The sequence below is a fragment of the Octodon degus genome, unplaced genomic scaffold (genome assembly GCF_000260255.1).
Source record: "Octodon degus isolate 3935 unplaced genomic scaffold, OctDeg1.0 scaffold00315, whole genome shotgun sequence".
In the NCBI taxonomy this organism is placed as follows: domain Eukaryota; kingdom Metazoa; phylum Chordata; class Mammalia; order Rodentia; family Octodontidae; genus Octodon; species Octodon degus.
In genome coordinates, this window is record NW_004524891.1 from 809,795 (window position 1) to 824,965 (window position 15,171).

At 42.9% G+C, this 15,171-nt stretch overlaps 1 protein-coding gene and 1 long non-coding RNA gene across 3 annotated transcripts in view; one reads left to right on the plus strand and one right to left on the minus strand.

The window, feature by feature from the left end:
• Positions 1-1,274: 1,274 nt before the first annotated feature.
• LOC111814435 overlaps positions 1,275-15,171 on the minus strand; it is a 19,076-nt gene continuing 5,179 nt past the window's right edge. The window contains exons 2-4 of the long non-coding RNA XR_002819428.1: positions 13,024-13,031; positions 1,732-1,740; positions 1,275-1,286 (exon numbers count right to left, since the gene is read on the minus strand). This is a non-coding gene — a long non-coding RNA (uncharacterized LOC111814435). The remainder of the gene's footprint in view (positions 1,287-1,731; positions 1,741-13,023; positions 13,032-15,171) is intronic.
• The window catches only part of St3gal3 (ST3 beta-galactoside alpha-2,3-sialyltransferase 3), a 252,926-nt gene continuing 239,149 nt past the window's right edge, over positions 1,395-15,171 (plus strand). The window contains exon 1 of one of the 2 annotated variants that reach the window (XM_023707860.1): positions 1,395-1,602. The gene's annotated coding sequence lies outside the window, so the exon portion shown is untranslated. The remainder of the gene's footprint in view (positions 1,603-15,171) is intronic. The other variant, XM_004647615.2, reaches the window with a different exon arrangement.

The following is a 15,171-nucleotide window of genomic DNA, read 5'->3' on the forward strand; positions in this document are numbered from 1 at the left end:
AGCAGATGCCACAGAGGTTGGGGTCAACACAGCTACTCAATGCTTTGTGTGTCTAGAGTTTGGGAGGTGCCTGCTACTTGGCACAAACTGGGGGGAATGGAGGAAGAGAAGGTTTCAAAGAGGCTGTTCTAATCCCCTCCCAAGGCCAAGGAAATGTGCTTCATTTGGGGACTCAGGGAAGGCTGGGCAGGCCCAGGACTTACTGGGTGGGACTGGATCCTGGAAACAGTAATTTGGGCCCCAGGCCTCCCCTCTGGCCTCACTAATCCCAGCAGAGACATTTTTATATTTGATGGGGTCTGACTCTGTCATTCAGCCTGGCCTTGAACTGCTACCCTCCTGCCTTGGCCCCTGAGTGCTTGGATTACAGGTGTGTGCCACCACAGTCCAGCACAGACCATATCTTAGAAGCCAACCATTTGTCACATTTTTAATTTGTGCCAGCGTAACATCCTTCAGGAAAGGAGTAATGGGGCTTTCCGACTCACGAAACGTGGTCAGGCCTGGGCACAGGACATGAGTGCTACAAGTCTGCTGTACTACTGGGTCAAAACGCCCATTCTTGGCTTGCGGTTCCCCTTCCGTGGCCAGTGCAGTTAGGTCGGATGACCCGCAACCCCACTCCCGCCGGTCCTTGCAGGTTCCCCAAAAATCATTTTTGCTAAGGCAAACAGTCTTCTCTAGAGTAGGGTGAGGTCTTTGGTTGGTATCCAAGGGTAGTAGTTGACAGTTCTTCCCTATTCTCAGAAATCTAGCCTTAAATTGTGCCCCAGGTGCATAAGGCCAGGCCTCAGATGCTGGAATGAGGGGAGCAAAGCGAGAGACAGCAGACCTCCGGAGGTGCTCAAAGTACACAGTTGGGCAGGGGGACCGAAATCGAAGACGTTCTAAGCTGGTGACTGACAGCTGCCTGGACCCCCCTGCCCTCTTACCCCGCGGGACTGCGCAGACCCGTTAAAATCCGGACCCTTGAGCGAGCGGGCTAGTTGGCACTCCTGACCTGAGCACTGGACGTGGCGTTCGTCGGCATGGAGTCACCGCGGCCAACCTACACTCTGCGCCCCAAATCTCGATAACGAATAGGCTCTCGAGGGACAGGTCCTCGGAGAGGCTCGAGAGCCCTCTGGGCCGCGCAGTCTTCGGAACCTTCCTAGGCCAAGGGGCCGAGAGCTGGGTGGCTAAGCCACACTCGCTGCGCCTAGCGCTCCGCATCCTCCGCTCTGGTCCGCGCGCGGGCGGGGGGCGGGCCGAGAGCCTGGGCCCCCGCGCCTATTGGGCCGTCCGGGCTTGTGCCCGCCCTGCCTGCGGCGCAGCCCTGCATTGGTCACCCCAGCAGCCCGCCCGGCCCCTGCACACCTATTGGCCGCGGAAGCCCGACCCCCGGCGAGGGCTCCGAGGCGGAGAGCCGGATTGGTGGTCCCGCCGTCCCGGGTCGCGGTCGCGCGCTCCGCCCGCCGCTGCGTCCCCACTATGGCGGCGCCCATATACCCCAGCGCTTCGTGGGCGTCCGCCGGGGTTCCCCGCCGCTGTCGCTGCCGCCTGCGCCTTCTCGCCCCGCGTGGGGTCGGGCGCCGCCTCCCCCCGGCCTGCCTCTCGGCTGCGGTAAGAACCTGTCCCGCGTGCTTGTGGGCGCGACAACAATCGCAGATGAGGAGTGTCGCCTCGGCCCCCCTCCCGGCCGGGTCTTGGGTCCGACCGGCGCTGAGCTCGCGTTCCTGAGCTGGGAAGGACCCGGCCGGGCTGGGAGCCCAGCTGCTGGGCGACCTCGCTGCTGTGGGGGCTGATGGGCCTGGGGAAAGGCCGCCGGGCGCGAGCCGAACCATCTGCCTTACCTGCCTGCAGGACCCCGCGGCGCTGCGACCCTGGGCACAGAGGAAGGACACAGTCATTAGGGCCTTGCCGGGGATAGACGGACAAGTCTAGGGAGTCAGCCTCGCGAGGGTAGCGGTTGTCATTACCTACTGTTCTGCCAGGGGTCAGATCCTCAGAGGGACTGCAGTCAGTTTCATTGCAAAGTACTCTTCTTTTCATTTTGGCGCTTTGCACGTTGTCTTCTCGGTGAACTGGTTTGCTAGAATAAACATGTTCGGGAAGAGAGCTCGTTTGATTAGGAGGCTGCCCAATGAATATGTTGAATTAACGGTACCCGTTTTTCTCAGTCTGTTTTTTGTTTTTCTCACACAAGAGAGTGAAACATTAAAATTGAATCATTGTAGTTAACCGAGGGGAGAGAAAAAAAAAAACAAAACAATGAAGTCAACTGTTATCTTACAAAGTAAAGAATGCAAACTTTTCTGTGCAATAGCACTTCTTTGTGTGTGTGTGTGTGTGTGTGTGTGTGAGAGAGAGAGAGAGAGAGAGAGAGAGAGAGAGAGAGAGAGAGAGGGGGTCAAAACCAAGCTCTCACACCCATGTAACAAGTATTCTGCCACTGAACTACTCCCTCAGCCCTGTACTTTGAATTTTCTGTTCTATAATGTTGAACATGAAGGTTAAAAGAAACACTAATTAGGTTACTGAAAGTAAAATAGTCTTTATGACAATTTCGATTGTTTCTAAGTCAGAATTACTTTGAAATGATGATCACTGAACTGTTTGATGTGCCTTCACAGAAATCAGAGAATTGAAAGAAAACTGTTAAAAAAGTTGTTGACCAAATGGTAGTTTCAAATAATCTTTTGAAGCGCTAATAACTCAAGGGTAGTTTGAAGTATCAAGTGGTGAATTTCTCCTTAAGTCTAAATGTCTTAACTATGCCTTAATAAAACAATGATTATGAAATAAGACATGCAAGTGTCTAGACCGTCTTGCTTTATTGTGTATTTATTTTTGTTTTGAGACATGGCCTCACTATGTAGTTTCAGATTGTCCTTGAACTCACTATGTAGCCCAGGCTGTCCTTGAACTCACAGCAGTCTTTCTGCCTTGGCCTCCTGAGTGCTGGGGTAACAGGTGTATGGCACCATACCTGGCTCTTTCAAGCGTCTATTGAGTACATATTTTGTGCAGGTTGTTGCTGAAGAGAACTCAGAGACATTTAGCGTATGAAATGTGTTCTGTTGGGCCTATGATAGAGGTGAGCGCATAAAGCACGCACATAAAAATGATAGCTAGTGATGTGGTATAGAATTCCAAGACTAAGTACAATGAGAAATCAACAAATGGAAAAACTTGTGTGTTTGGGGAAGGCTTCACAGGGGAGCTAAGGCTTGAGTTGGGACACCGAAGAGTGGTCAGACCTGCCAGGAGGAAGGTAAATGAACTGATGGAAAATGAGGATGGTAAAGGTAGCAGGGGAAAACTTGAAATGCCCCTGGCTACTTCCTGGAGAAAGTGGGAGGTGGATGGCATTGAACAGAGGTTTGATGCCCCAGGGGTGGAGCAGAAGATAAATATTAGTAATACTTCCTCTTCTTCTTCTTTTTTTTTGGTACTGGGGCAGAACTTGGGGCCTTGCGCTTGCTAGGCAGACCCTTATGCTGCTGAGCTATTTCCCCAGCCCTAATACTTCTTTTAAGTGAAGACAGAACTAACCATCAGGAAAGAAGCACAGTAATGCTTTATTTGCTCGTCATTGTCATTTCTGATTAGCCTCAGTTATTTGGAGTAATAGTTCTTTTAGCCACCATAGATCTGCACCTTGTATTTCTTTTCTTTTTTTACTGTATTTAGTACAGGGTCTACAGGGTCTTACTACACAGATCAGACTCGTAGTGATCCTTCCTGTTTTTCAGCCTCCCAAGCCCTGGGATTATAGGTGGGCACCACCATACCCAGTCTCAATTGCCATCTCAGTGTACCCTGGGGGTGGAGCCAGCACAGCACACCAGGGATCGAACCTCGAGTTCCATTTGACCTGTTCCTGTGTTCACTTGGTTGCCAGAACATGTTGATCCTACCTGCACTTTTCTTTCCATTCCTGGTATCACAGATTTGGGCCACTGATATAATTTCTGTGAATTAACGCAGAACACTCTTCCCCTGCAGCATTTTTTTTTCCTCCTGTTTGCCTGCTGTGCAGCCCAGGTGTGTCACTTCTGCCAAACTTTTCGGTGGCTCCCTGATGTTGCGCTAGGCATGAACCAGCTGGGATGGGAGTGTCTGCAAATATATTTATTGGCCATGCCTGTAGATTTTACTGTGTTTTCCCGGATTCTTTGTGCTTTGCTGTTTGCACTTCCTATCTTTGCTAATGTTGACCTTTTTTATCTTAAAAGACCCCCTTAAATTGTACTTACCTATGTTTTAAGGCTATTTATAGAAACTTCCTCTGTGAATCTTTTCTGTGCTTTTATCCCCCTGTAGATTATCTCTTGTGTGTGTGTGTGTGTGTGTGTGTGTGTGTGTGTGTGTGTGTGTGTGTGTGTATGTGTGTGTGTGTGTACCAGGGATTGAACTCAGGATCTTGTGCTTGCCAGGCAGGAGTTTATGCCACTGAGCTATCTCCTTGGCCTAGCTCTCTCTCTCTCTCTTTTTTTTTTTTTTTTTTTTTAATTTTATTTATTTATTTACTCACAGTCAGTTGATTTTTTTTTTTTTTTTTTTAATTTTATTTATTTATTTATTTGAGAGAGAGAGAGAGAGAGTCTCTCTCTCTTTTAAGCCACTGTAACGCTATAGAGTCTTTTTGCCATAATTGCCTTACTCTTACTGCTACTCACAACATAGGACTGAAGCTTTCTCCAGATGTGAATTATTATCTTTGTCATGTAGCACAGTGTTTTTATGTAGCACATACTTGGTGAATACATTGAAAACAGCTTTGAATTAGGATGGATACCAAAAAAAAAAAAAAATCCCATGTGGAAAGGAAATGTTTGTCATACAATATGTAAAGTTATTTATGAGTGAGAATCTCTTAGTCAGAGATCTGGTGTATTGGTCTGCATAGCTTGGGTTAACTGGTACTAACAAAATCTTAAAAGATTTAAGTGATTTAAGAGAACTGAAGTTGACTCATCATTTATGCTGCATGCCCTACTCAAGTGCACAGGAGCTCTGCTCTTCAGTCCCTCAGGGACCAAAGTAGTTGATGGTCAAGTGAGTGCTGGCTTTTCAAGTTTCTGTCCCAGGGTGGTGTATGTTTCTTTCATTTACATTTCATTGATCAAGGCGTGTCACATGGCCAGACCTAACTTTAAAGCAGGGAAAGGAACTGCACCCTTAGGATATAATGTTAGCAGATAAAAGAACCAAAAAGATTTGGTGACTAGCAATAATGATTACTGCATATTCAGTGGGTGTCACAGACCATTGAAGATGAGAGATAGCCCTCCTTTAAAAAAAAAAATTAGGGATCACAAATAAGATTTAATATTATTAGATGCAGACTTTGACAACAGCAAGAATTAATAGCTAGCTAGGCATGGGGGAGGGTAGATTCAGAGTTAAAACTCTGTTACAAGCCCTTATAAATGCCAACACCAGTTACACAAGGGCAGTATATTCCATATGTAACAGTCTTTCCTAAGGGCATTACTGCTTTATAGCCGTCTTAGTAATCAACACAGTATGGCCCTGAGACATCCAAAAATTTAAAAAGTTGAATTATACTCAATATACTCAAATTAAGGAGTGTGTAGTAATTTAAGATGTTTTTTCATATGATTGGATAAAATAAAGAACTTATGGTTGAATTAAAACTAATAAAGTTGTTATTTTGGGAAGTTTCACTTTTGTTTAAGAACGGAAGCACAGAAGGCTGTTTGGAACCCTGGTTCAGCAAACAGAAGATCTGGCTTCAGATCTTGGTTGTATATGGAGTGGAGTGTGTGTGTGTGGTGTTGGGGTTGATCCTAGGGCACATGTTAGGCAAGTGTTGTACCTTTGAGTTACATCTCTAGCCCCAGGTCCTTCCAGCCTGAGCTTGCTAGGATTATGGCATACATAAAGCTGTTGTAAAAATTGAGTTAGCTTTGCATGGTACCTAGCTTAAAGTAAACATTCAAAATGTCAGAGTAGCAACAGATGTAGTAGTAGAGTTGAAAGAAATTTTAAGAAAACAGCTAAAGAAACCCCAGAAATACATTTGAGTTTCCTCAGATTTTTTTTTTTTCTTTCCTCCTGCCATGCCTTTTAAAACTTTTCATATCTTATTGTATACAGAACTCCTCTCCCATTATGCTCAGTACTCTGGTTATTTCACAGATACTTATTGGACATAAGCTCTGTGCTAGGCTATACAATATATGAATGATTTGTCCCTGGCCTCAGAATGTCTATAGTCTGGGAGTACCAGCGGGAAGTAAACCAGCAGTTATAATACTGTCAGACCGCAACACACTCATAGGTGTGGCTCTAGCCTTCTCCAGGGACCCCAAAATTCAAGGATGCTCATATTGTTTATCTGAAATGGTGTACTACTATTTGTGTATAGCACCCAAGGTTTTCTTTATCTTTGTTAGCTTTGGATTACTTATACAACCTAATGCAATGTAAATGCTATGTAAATAATTGTTAAGTTGTTGTATTTAGAGACTAAAGAAAAGAAAAAGGGTACATGTTGAGTACAGATGCACTTTAAAAAAAAATAGTTTTCATCTATGCTTGGTTGAATCTGCAGAGGTCTGACTACCCTGTAACCAGGTTTGTGAGTGAGTGGCTTGTCATGTTTGGAACATAAGTAACAGTTTTCTAAAATAGTTCACACCTAATTTAAGTCTTGAGACAATAATTACTAGCTGGTTGGATGTGGCTTTAAAGGCTTGTCATGCAGGAAACTGTACCATGGCCTAGAGGCAGAAGGGTGCAGGGCTGGGTCCTGAGGCACCTGGGGGTAGTAGGACAGAATGCTGTGGACATTGTGTGGGAATGGTGCTGCAGAAGGGATGGAGAGGGGCCTTGTGAGTTGTGGAACTGAAGCTTTATCTTGAAGGTGATCAGGATCCCCGGAAAGACTTGAAGGTAGGAGATATATCAGTGGTGAGGGGAGGTGGCAAAGTAGTGCATGTCTTGTTTCACTGGCATGGGAAATGCTGAGGTTTGCAATCATAGTCCATGCCTGCTACAGGAAGGTCATGTTTACAGTTATGAGGACATTAGAATGAGGTGAGAGTGGAGGGAAGGATACAATTGGGATAGTACAGTAAGATGAGAGATTTGTGTGTCCTGCTTAGGACACTAAAGAGTCAGTAGTTTCAGACTGTAGAATTGCTTCTTGGTCTTCTTGGCTTTCAAATTTGAAAAATGGGGATAAAAATTCCTGTCTTGCAAGATTGTTCTGAAGATTGGAGGGAATAGATGTAAGAATCCTGGTCTTGCCAGGTGTGGTGGTACACGCCTGTAACCCCAGGACTCTGGAAAGCCAAGGCAGGAGGATTACAAATTCAGCCTCACCTGGGCATCTTAGTGACTTAGTGAGACCCTGCCCCAAAATGAAAAAGTCCTGGGGATGCAGCTCAGTGCATAGGTAATAGTTTCAGTCTCCAGTACTGAAAAACAAAAAACCTGATCCTGTTTTTAGGTATATAAAGGACCTCTTACAGTAAAAATTATGGTTTTTCTATTTAACAATATTGGAAGTCAAATCCATGGACTTATATATATATATATACTAGGGGAACAGCTTGACATTTAACTATACCCACAGCTGACGCTGCCTCCTTCCCCATATATATATATATATATATATATATATATATATATATATTTTTTTTTTTTTTTTTCCAGCCAGGGTCTGGGTTAATTGCTCTAAATGACTGCAAACTTGTCATCTCCTACAGGCCTCATGGTCTTGAGTAACTGGAACTGTAGGTGTTTGCCACCACACCTGACTAAAATAATAGTTTTAATAGTTCTAATGTTTAGTGTATTGATTTTTTCTTCTCGCCTGTGGTAGGCAATCATTAACCTTGACTCTCACCACCTAAAGATGACTGCTTCCAACTTTGTATTTTCATTTATGCATTTTAAATGATTGACGATCTAAGCTCAGAGTGTTAGGCAGAAGGGAATAAATATCAAGAAAAGAAAATTGATAGAAATATTAAACCAATTAAAACAGTGTGTAAGGCTGGGGCTTGAAGGGTCCCAAGGCCAAGGCCAGCCTGGGGAACTTAGGAAGACTCTGTCTCAAAATTAAATATAAAATCGCCTGGAAATATAGCTTAATGATAGAGTTTGCCTGGGTTTAATCTTTAGTACTGCAAAAGAAAAAAAAGGAGGAGAAGGAGAAGGAGGATGAGGAAGAGGAGGAGGAGGAGGAGAAGGAGGAGGAGGAGGAAGAAGGAAGGAAGGAAGGAAGGAAGGAAGGAAGGAAGGAAGGAGAAAAATCCCACAAGAAACACATGCAAATAGTGTTTAAATGTTAACATTTTATATATGGCCATTCAGCTGTTCCATCCCTCACTCAGAAATGACTGTGTGTGTGTGTGTGTGTGTGTGTGTGTGTGTGTGTGTGTCTGTGTGTGTAAAACTGCTTTCTTGGCTGCTAAAACATAACAACTTTTGATGGCTTGTCTTTGTTGACTAATTCCCTTCTCAAATTTTACTCTTCTTCCATCATCTGATGATTTTTTTTTTTTAATGGGGTTTTCATTTAGATTTGCACTGAATTTCTTTTTTCCTTGATGACAGTTTTTCTTCTAAGATAATTTGAAAGTGGCAGGATTATGTTTTTTAATATGGGTTAAGAAACCACTGAAACCTTTGGTTTTAAATATGTTCAATAGGTTGGGAACTGGGGATTTAGCTCAGTGGTCCAGCGCCTGCCTGACAAGTGGGAGGTGCCCGAGTTTGATATGTACTTTAAAAAATAAATTACAGTGTGATATAAAAGTTATCATAAAACAATCAAGTTTGCTTGTTTGATTCCTAGTACTTCTCATAAAACAGGCCGGAAAATGCTATGGTTTTTTTGTTTGTTTGTTTTAAAATTATAAAGCAATGGCTCTTAGACGTCTTGACTTCAAGGGTCCTTTAAAGTTTAAAAATTACTGAATACTTCAGAACTTTCATCTTTGTGGTTTTGCTTGTTGATAATGTATTAATATAAATAATGCATTACGATTATTAAATGCTGCACAAGTTTTATTTAAAAAAAGTTTTTTTTTGGTGGTACTGGGATCAAACTCAGGGCTTTATGCTTGCCAGGCAGGTGCTTATGCCACCTAGCTATCTCCCCGGCCCTAAATTCTGAGCAAGTTTTAAATCAGAAGAATAGACAGTACATATTACATTAGCCATAACAATTATGTTATCCAGTGCCTTCACATGTTATGTAACCTCCAGAAAACTACTGGACTCATGAGCGTGAACAAAGCAAATAATGTTAGAATTATTGTGAAAATAGTGTTAAACTCATGGATCCCCTGGAAGGATTTTGGTGACTCTTAGGATTCTCAGACTACTTTGAGAACTTCATAGGTACTGTATGATAGCTTTTATTCTATTTTATTTTATTTGCAATTCAATGATATTATACTGCTACATTTTGTATATACATGATCACATTCATCACAGAGTATTTGTACCTGTACACAGTATAACGTGTTCTTTTTCCCATCCCCTACCCTCCCTTTAATCCCTTCCTTCCATATTTACAAAAACTTTATGATAACTTTTATATCACACTTTAACTTATTTTTTAAAAGTACATATTGGGGCTGGAGAGATGGCTCAGTGGTCTAAAGCACCTACTTGAAACAAGCTTGGCAAAGCACAGGGACCGCGGTTCGATCCCCAGCACCACATGCCAGCCAGACCCGCCCCCTGGTGGGCTGAGCTGGCCACACACACACACAATAAATAAATGTAATAAATAAAAATAAATAAATATTTAAAAAAAAAAAGAAAAGTTTAACCTTAAAAAAAAAAAGTACATATTGATGTCAATGTTTACAAAACCTTTTTCAAGATATACTCAACATAGTTTTTTTAAAAGTAGCTAATTTTTAGCACTTGTTGAACCATCTCCTGTTCTGACAGACATGTGCCATCCCAGGAAAGGTAGCAAACTTGAACACCAGTAAATACATACCCTATCTTTAAGTTCTGGAAATTGTCTCGGGTCTTGGCTGGATGATAGCTGGAGAATTTTGAGGGGCAAATTTTGTAGTTTCTTGCTGTCTCATGGTGCAATATAGTGATGATTCTGCTTTAAAAGATCTCATTTTCAGGACCTTAGCCACATTGAAGTCATTTTGTACCACAGAACCTGCACACATTAGGAAAAGAACAAGTGAGTGAGTGGTGCCCCCACTCCTTGTACTGTGGAAGCTCATGTGCCTCACTCAGCGAGGAGGCGTGGGGGCCTGGTGCCAGTGCTATTAAAACTTAAGCTGAGGGCTGGGGAGATGGCTCAGTAGAATAAGCGCTTGCCTGGCAAGCTTAAGGGCCTGAGTTCATTCCCCGGTTCTGCAAAACAAAACAAAACAAACAAAAAACTGTGCTGCAGTTATTAAGGTAGTCATATAGACTAATAGGCTAGAGTAGAGAGCTCCAGATAAATCCTTATGCATAGTCAAATATGGTGGCCTGCCCCTTAGCTCAGTTCTTTAAGTGCCTGCTTCAACAAAGCAGTCAGGCTCAGGTTGCTGTGGTTTGATTCCCAGAACTCAAGCCAGCCAAAACTGCCCTGAAGGCATTCTGAGCCAGCCAAAAATAAATAAATAAATAAATAAATAAATAAAAATAAAATAAAACTTAAGCTGTACATGGGTGTTCTGGTGTTTCTTTCAGTAACCTGGTATCACTTTGAGCACCTTTGGGGGTGTTATTCCTGTTGGAGGGCAGATGGTGCAGGCTGCTAAAATGGCATCACTTGGCTCTTGGCACAACCCTTGCCTGTCTGTCTGCATGTTGCCACTGGAGCAAATATAGATCTTTGTGAAATATGGGTCCACCCAGTTTCTCTACTTCATCCCTGATGTGGTTCCCACTGCTAGTGGGAAAAATTTTCAACTCCTTAGCAGGGACGAGACTGCTGCTACCTTACATGGTTGGCACTTCCCAGAGGCAGGTTAGGCCAGGCCTCTCCTCTTTTTTGAAGCTTATGAGACAGTGACTAATCACTACCATTGCCATGTGTGAGCCTCCTGTATCACCACTGGTGAGAACAGATGCTGTGTGTGCCCTACTGTTTTTCTCAGGTGTGTGATCATGGCTTTAGCCTGCACTGATGAGATAGCTTCTAGCAGTCGGACACAGTTAGCCCACAGCGGAGTGCTGCGTAGTGTTTCTCTTATGTTTCTTGCCTTTGTATGTGGTCTGATAATATGCATAGGATAGTTTCAATTCCTTTGCATTTACTTAAGCATGTTCTATGAGCTAGTGTATGGTCTATTTTAGAGAATGTCCCATGTGCAGCTCAGAAGAATGTATTCTGATGTTGTGGGGTGAAACACTCAGTAGATACCTACTAAGTCCATTTGTTCAAATGTTTTGTTTAGCTCTAATATTTCATTGGTGATTTTTCTGTGTATTTGAATTGTCTTTTTGTGACAGTGGTATATAGAGATTCTCCAATATAATTGTATTAGTGCTTATTTGCTTTTTCATGTCTGTTAATATATGTCTTACATAGTTGGGTGCACCGGTTGCATATATCTTTGATCATTGTCTCTTCCTCTTGGATTGTTTCCTTTACAAGGATGTGGTGACCTTCTTTGTCTCTCTTAATCAGTTTTGGGTTGCACTTCACTTTATTTGTAAAGAGAATAGCTGTTCCTACATTTTTCTTTATTTCTCTTGCACAGAGTACCATTTTCTATTCTTTGACTTTAAGTCTGTGAATTTCTTTTTGAATTAAATGTGTTTCTTGTATGTAGCATATTGTTGTGGCTTGCTTCTTGATCCTTTCTGCCAGTCTGTGTCTTTTGATTGGTGAATTGAGAGCATTAATATTCATTGTTGTAACTGATACATATATTGACTTATCCTTGCCATGTTATTTTCTTGTTGACCCCTCCTTTTTTTCCTCTTCCATCTGTTTAAATGTCTGCCTTGCCTGGGGGATTCCTTCTGTTAAGTTTCATGGGGTCCTTGCTATCTCTTTATAGAATGTCCTTCAAAACATTTTGGAGTGCTGCTTTGGTGGTCATAAATTTCCTTGGATGTTTCTTGTCATGTAAGTATCTTATTTCTACATCAGTTTATTATTTATTTATTTATTTTTATTGGATACAGGGTCTCACTACACAGCTCAGACTTGTAGTGATCCTCGTGTCTCAGCCTCCTCAGCACTGGGATGCAGGTGTGTGCCACCACATCCGGTTCTGGGGCCAGCACAACATGCCCAGGGGTTCCAGGACTGGCACAGCATGTGGTACTTGGGTCCTTACACTTGCCAAGCAGAGTGCTTAGACTGCTTAGCTATCTTTCCAGCCCTCTCCATCAGTTTTAAAGGATTATTTTTTTGGGGATACCTCTCTGTCTCTGTCTCTCTTCTCTGTCTCTCTCTGTTTCTATTTTGCAGTACTAGGAATTGAACTCAGGACCTTGCACTTGCCAGGCAGGAAGCACTTATTCCACTGAGCTATTTCCCCGACTTTCTTTTCTTTATTTAGTTAATTTCCAGGGTGATGCTTGTGAATTTCCTATGGTGGGTTGCTTTATTGCTGCTATTTAGAACCCACAGGAATGACTTCTTCTGCGAGGTATCTTCCAGGTGTAACTTTTTTTTTTTGAGTGTGTTGCAAGATCCCTCTTCAGTTTGTTGGGGATGAGAAGTTGCTGCCTGTTTAGCCCAACCCCTAGTGGGCCCAAGAGACAGCTCAGCAGCGTAAGCACCTGCCTGTCAACCCTTAGTAGTAGTAGTAGTAGTAGTAGTAGTAGTAGTAGTAGTAGTAGCAGTAGTAGTAGTTCTTCGTTGACGAAGTAGTCTTCGTCTTCTTCTTCTTCTTCTTTATGTATTTAGTACAGGGTCTACAGGGTCTCACTGCTCAGATCAGAGTTGCAGTGTTCCACATGTTTTCAGCCTCCCACGCACTGGGATTACATGCGCCAGCCACCATGCCCAGGCTCAATCGCTATCTCAGTGCACCCCAGGGGCGGGGCCAGCATGGCCTGTGGTGCCAGAGATTGAACCCTGGTCCCTACGCTCTGCCTAAGCAGGCTTTTTAGTCAGCTGAGCTATGTGGCTGGTCCTGGTAGTTCAATATAGCATTGTGCCAAAGTATTTCCTATGGCCCATAGTGAATCTCAATTTTCAAATACTAAGAAAAATAGCTGTTTAGAACAATTATGTCACCTTTGACTAAAGTGTTACCATCAACAATGACAGTAGCATTAAACACGGTCTAGAAAATGACAAACTGAGGTAATCATTAATTTGCCACCTTTAACAGTATGAGCTAGATTAATAGTTATGTAACAAAATCTAAAACAGGCCAGAAAATTGTATGCAGTATGTAAGTCCTTAGTATGTCACTTTTACCCATGAGTTAAAACTTAAAGGGGTTAGGGAAAAAAAATAGAGAGATAGAAGTAGAGGAAGAGATTAAAAATAAGGCCGGAGAACAAAAGGGGATCACAGTAACTTTGGGAAACTCGTGCAGAAGACTGGAAGGAAAGAAAAGGGAAAGATAAAACCACGTTAATGTTTATATGAAAACAAGATGAGACAATGAAAAACATAAAACAAAACTACCACCACCACAACAAAAAATGTGAGACACACACACAGAGAAAGAGAGAAACCGAGACCTTTTCCAGGTGTGTTTCTTCTGTCACTGGCAGACAGTATGTGGAGACAGTCCTGATCCATGTTGATATGTCCCAGCAAGCCAGCAGTAGCTTTTGGCAGCGTAGTGGATAATGTCAGGTAGGCTGTGCCTTTTGGCCAAGACCAGACTCATTCAGCCTGCAACCATCAGCACACCTCCTGTGGGCCGGAGCCCAGATGGGAGCCACTAGAGGGTACCAGTAGCTGTTCTGAGCTCAGCTAGCCCCTCTCTAAGATAGCTCCTGGCCAAGCCCTCAGCAGTCACTACCAGCTAGTGTAGACAGCACATCTGCTGCGCTCCTCCACTGCTGCGTCTCCTGGAGGCCTCTGGGGTTGCCAGCAGTCACTATGTGTCTGCAGGTTTTAGTCTGTCTACAGTGAGCCTCATCTCAGGGAGAAGATGCCACCGGCTACCTCCTTCCTCTTCATTGATGTTCCTCCTTTCACTCTTTCTGTGGGCTTCAGTTCATTCTTCAGATCCTTCATGTGTCCAGGGGACCCTGTTCCCTCCCTTTTATCTTTCTCCCGTTGGAATATGCCAGCATTTGGGTGGCAGCACTCAGAGAGGCTCCTTCTCTACTCTGCTGCTTACCATTCTGACATCTTGGTGCCTCTGTGTTTGTTTCCTTGCTTTAAAAAAAAAAAAAAAAAAAAAGATATGGGCAGATTAAATAATATGGAAGTTCTAATTAGCCTAAGATTTAAAGTCTCAGAAAAAATAGCAATAAGAGGGAACATTCAGCTCAACTTTCTAATGATACATTATTTTGCTCATTCATGCACAGTATTATGAAGACACCCATCATTTAATCTTTATATACCATATTGCTTTAGTTTTTTTTTTTTTTTTTTGAAAGAAATGGTATCCGCCCCCCACCAAAAAAAAAAAAAAAAAAAAAAAAAAAAGAAAAAAAGAAAGGGGACATTATCCATAAAGGCTTCCCATGTGTCCCACTCCTCTGCCCCCCCCCCCATGTTCTCTCTCTTTCACTGGAGAAAATCACTAGTTTTGACTTGAAGGTCTTTTATTACCATGTATATTTTTATACTTTTGCTACATGTTCTGTGTCCATATACAATATAGCACAGAGGACTTGTAACCAGGCCTACCAATTTTATTGCACACAGCAATGCTCATTCATTTATATATTGTAGGTTCCGACTTTGAAGCTATAGTTTGGTTTCCATTTTTCTGGGCATAGTGCCAATTTCTCAGTCACTTTCCACAGGAATCCCCACTCCTTTATTTCAGTTGGCCCTAGCAGAGGAATACCATCTTTTCAAGCACTGCTGTTGAGTTTTCTCAAGACCAGTTATATTCAATTTTTGTTTTGTTTCTGTGCTACTGGGGATTGAATCCAGGCTTTTGCACTGAGTATACCCTAGCCCTTTATATTTTATTTATTTATTTTTATTCTTTTATTTTTTTTAACGTATTTTGTGCAGGGTCTCACTATGCAGCTCGGACATGTAGTGATCCTCTTGTTTTCAAGCCTCCCAGTGCTGGGATC